This window comes from Asparagus officinalis, chromosome 8 (genome assembly GCF_001876935.1).
Source record: "Asparagus officinalis chromosome 8, Aspof.V1, whole genome shotgun sequence".
Lineage (NCBI taxonomy): Eukaryota > Viridiplantae > Streptophyta > Magnoliopsida > Asparagales > Asparagaceae > Asparagus > Asparagus officinalis.
The window spans coordinates 17,346,344-17,351,195 of NC_033801.1; the positions used below are offsets into that span (position 1 = coordinate 17,346,344).

A 4,852-nucleotide genomic window follows, 5' to 3' on the forward strand; every position below is an offset into this window, starting at 1 on the left:
TTCTTTTTTATTAGAGTTAGGATATGATTAGTTGGCTATAAATATTAGTTCCTTTTGTAAATTAAGAATTACCTTTTCAATTATTCGAATCAAGAGAATTTTTCTCCATTGTTTGCTTCCCTAAACTGGGAAAATTAGGGCTTGTGGATTCAAACTTTGTTATCTACCTGTTATTGTCAGGGCTCGCATGTGTCGGAACGATATCCGATCGACCATCCTGTTTCTATGTCTGCGTCAGTTAGGAGGTTTAAATACGACTCCCACGGTTTTGGTTTCAATTTCAGACCGAGTTATTAAGAAAAAAGCACACATGAAGGTTTACTACGCCAAGATTAGGCACATGGATCAGGCCCATTCGTCTAGGGCCAACTCTCAGTATTACCCTTCAAATTCCTAATCAAAATCCCTAACAAACAGCAAACGTTTTAAAAACTGTAACTTCAAAAATTACGATGTGATCTCTACCAATTTCTTCGCTCTGTTCACAATCATCAGCTTTTGGCGCAATTGAAGATTGATTAAGGTACGAATTTATACTCCTATTCTTCATTTCTTTTAATTATATTGCGCTAATGCCTTAATTCCCTCAGGAAAAAAAAGTACAAGTTTGTAAATTCAGTTCTTGTTATGACCAAATTTTCACCTGCAAGTGTGTTATAAATTTCTGTAATCTCTCATGTCAATGTTTACTGCAAATTTGCTTATGTCAGCTTTCCCCACCGAGTGTTTGATAGTATGCTTGTTAGAAGTATAGTTTCATGGAACACTTTGATTGCTGGATAATACCAATTATGGGGATGAATCATCGCTAGATTAGGCCTTTATCTTTCTCGATTGCATGAATTACTTATGAGCTATCATGTAAAGTTCGGGTTTATTTTGAGGCGTTAACGATGTAAAGCCCAATATCATACACTTTCTTGAATGGTTGATGCTCTTGATCGCACTGGACTTGTAAATAAACTTTGAATTTAATCAAGGGAATGTTGTAGAAAATCCGGTTACTCAATTTGGGATTAGTTGCTTGGCTCATGCGGGATTTATGGCTATCACAAACTGGCTAAAGTTGCAGCAGTGCACCTGTTTGAGATGGAACCTAGTAATGGTGCTAATGCAAGAAATCACGGTTTACTTTCAAATGTATATAATGCGAGAAAGCAATGGAAAGAAGTTGCAATCACAGGGAAGTTTCTCAAGGAGGGTAGTGTGCAGAAGGAAAGAGGTGAGAGTTGAATTGATGTGACAAAGAGAGTTCATGTTTTTTGTTGTTGAATAGGGAAGGCATCCAAAAAAAATCGGTCAGATCTATGTTAAAATTGAGGAGTTAGGAAATAAAATGAAGAATGTAGCTTGTTATCTGAGACTCAATACAATCATGATGTAGAAGAAGATCACCAAGAAGAGCTTTTGGTCTTATTAGCTTGCCTTCTGGTGCTTCTTCAAGATAAACAAGAATCTTCATAGTATTTCCATCATTTAAGGGTGATTTTTTGTTCTTTTGTTGATTGTTGGTGAACAAAGGACTCTGCACGTTATGGGATTATTGTGTACACTGAACACTGCCATTCCAAATATTTGAAGGTTCTCATGCTCTCCTTATGTTCAATATTCAATTATCACTATTTCACATCTCCAGTAAAATTCTCCACTTCCAGGTATTGTGCTTAATTTCACGGGAAGCAAGCGGATACAAGTCACTCTTGACTCTTACCGTTGTGTGGATTTAAAGCTAGACTGGCCTTTGCTCATGTTGCTACTGCAGTGATCCGAACACTTTATATATCTATGTTGCAGTTAATGAGAAGAGGGTATGAATTACTATCTCAATGCATGATGATGATTAAAAGGCTAACTGGTCTTTACTCAAAGTGATCAAAGATCTCATTCACATCCGTTGCTGATAACTTTCTCCACCACTACTAGAGGCTGACTGGTATGCAGTCTGTGCTAACTTAACCCTATTGATTTATCTAGCAGTAATCTGATTTTTTTTTGTTCTTATACATGCATGTTACATTAAATTGCAACATTTTGTTTTTGATATAAACTTCTAGGCTTTTATTTTTCGTGCTTGAAACTCCCTGTGTTTCCCTGTTCTTTGCGAGAACTTATTATAATAGACACCAAGCAGATAGTTTATAGGAGTCACTTTCTTGGTAGCGGTTTGCTGTCATTGCTTATATGCCACTGTTGCTGTTATTATAATTTAATTTGTTTGAATTCCACATGTCCAATTACTCCAGTTAAGTTTTATGGTCTGGATGTTGCTCTATTTTATCATCAAGCACTGGCATCAAAAGAAGGTAGGGTAGCCTTCCATTTTTACCATGATAAGCATTTTAACCAAGATCGATCCTTCAAATTCCTTGTATGTGGAAAAATCTATAGGAATGCATAAAATAATAAGCTTCATATAGGAAATTACATTTATTTCTATACCACAGTATAATCCAAAGGGTCTTACACCTAGAAACCGCCTTAAAAATAGAGTAATTATATAGAAACTACCATTCATTTTTAATTTTATACACGAACCACCTTTAAAGTTGGTTTTTGTTGCAATCAACTACCTCCTAGTCAAAATTTTCACTAAAACCCAAAATTATCCTTACAAAACTCTTTCGGCGTTTAAGTCTTTTTTAGGACGCAATTCACGTACCTTGAACTTGAAAATTTTAAGCTTACTTTTTGTTTTTACTAAAAATTTAACTGGGAGGTGGTTGATGGCAATGGAAATCAACTTAAAGCTTTTATGTATAAATTGTAAATGCAAAGATGTTTCTGTATAATTACCCTATTTTTAAGGTGGTTTCTAGGGGAAAAAAACCAAAATCCAAAGAACTAATTTGAAATATATCTCCACATCTTATACCTCAAAACTAAGATCCGAAGATTTACCCTCTTCTACATACGTGCTCTGCATATGTTGGAAGATCCCCGAATGATAGATGGCCATGTGGCCAGTTCACGACTATCAATGTTCTACTCACATGAATAAGGTTTAAAATAGAAGTTGGAGCTAATATCTAATAGCTATAGCTTTCAGATTAAATTTGGTTCCTAGCCTTTAGTTAAGACCCACATTAACTCTATGTTGGCCCTAATTACTTGCCAATACATGGTTCTCTATATTCTTATACACCCTAAAAATACAAAGTTTTCTTAAGTTTAAACCTAAAGTATAAAATGTAAAGTGTATAGGTACATAAAAAAGGGTTTATAGCTACATACAATAAAGTGTATAACGACATATACTATATGCCATATAACACATATTGTAGAGTGTATAGCTACATATCTATAGTGTATAGCTACGAACTGTATCGTATGTAGCTATACATATTGTATTCCATGTTTTGGGTTTATATGTATGCAAACTTTATAATTTGGTTATATAAGAACATATAGAACTATGTGGGTTTTTAAATAAATGGGGCAAAACTTTGAGTTTATAAAAATCTTTTTTTTTCAATTTTTTTTTTATTTCTTCGTTTTACAGATGACAATGAAATAGTTTAGGTTTTTGTGGGCTCATATAAGAGAATTTTTGGGGAGTAATAAATTAAAGCGTTTAATTAGCTGGGCCAATATTTCGCCCATTGAGTGGCTCGGACTAGAGTATGATGAAATAGAAGCTGGACCTGCCAAACATAAATCATGTCCCATTTGGCAAAGGTTGAAATAAGGGGATAAGTTCGTATATACCCCCTCGGTATTGCCCAATTGCGTTCCCCTATCGTTCTATCTGTGCAGGTAGACCTCTAGATTGAAATTTATTTAACCTTCAAATAAAAGTTTTTCAGAGGCAAGTAACCCCCTTGCAGTTCCATTCCTGCGGATAGATCCCTAAATGCTAATTTTTTGACTCTCCAAGGAGTCAAAAAAGTTCACTAAGGGGTTCTTTCCACTACTAGGCAATGCGAAGAAGGCCTATCAGTAATTAACCCTAAAATAAAAGGATTGGTGGGTGGGTGGGGGGGGGGGGGGTGTAATAGTGATATAAGAAGAAATTAATTTGTCAATCATTGGGTATAATTTTATCTTAATCTTTTATGTTTTTTAGTGTTTAGAAAAAGAGAGCATTATTCCTAATTTCTTTACAATTAAATGGTTATTCTTATGATAAATTTCAGAAAGCCCTTCTTATGCCCATAACAAGATAACCCCTCAAAACTATATAAATGTATCTTAACTCCTTTTAACCTATAGGGCTTGTAAAAAACCCCCAAACATCTGATATTATGTGAAAGAATCCGCATAACACCAAATGTTGGAAGTTATGATGAATATTGAGAGTTGAATATGAAGATTTGTAATTTTAAATTATAATAATACCAATTGTTATAATTAAAAGTTTAAGAAATGATGAAAGCGCAGGCCTCCGATCATAGAATAGTCAATCTTGAATCTAAAGAACCTTGATTTATAAGGAAGAAAATCAATTAAGGTTGAATAGAAATAGCAACTAAAGTTAGCTTTTATTAAAGATGGATCAAGGTGTGCAAAAACATGGTTACATGCTAACATCATGACTGAAATTTTTAAAATCGAGACATGATCATTAGCTAGGGATGTGCTTCAAAGAAAATCAGAATGACGTATGAAGATTGATGAAGCTTGAGAGTGATCTTTTTCTTGACGACTATATATAACAATTATCTTTCTTTCTAATAATTAGCAAAATAAGGAAGGAGACGTTTGATTCATTTGACATGCCATTTGAGTGTGTAATGCCTTAAGTATTTAACTAATCAAGGCATGATTGTGATGAGCGCAAAAAATGTAGACCCAATGCGTGATGGTAAGAAACATGCTCTTGTTGTGAGTAAGAAAGTGAAAGAGGAAAGGAAAA

The 4,852-nt window shown here is 34.3% G+C and overlaps 1 long non-coding RNA gene across 1 annotated transcript in view; it reads left to right on the plus strand.

Moving 5' to 3' along the window:
* LOC109851586 overlaps nt 304-4,852 on the plus strand; it is a 6,127-nt gene continuing 1,578 nt past the window's right edge. Inside the window, exons 1-2 of the long non-coding RNA XR_002249898.1 lie at nt 304-523; nt 1,656-1,933. This is a non-coding gene — a long non-coding RNA (uncharacterized LOC109851586). The remainder of the gene's footprint in view (nt 524-1,655; nt 1,934-4,852) is intronic.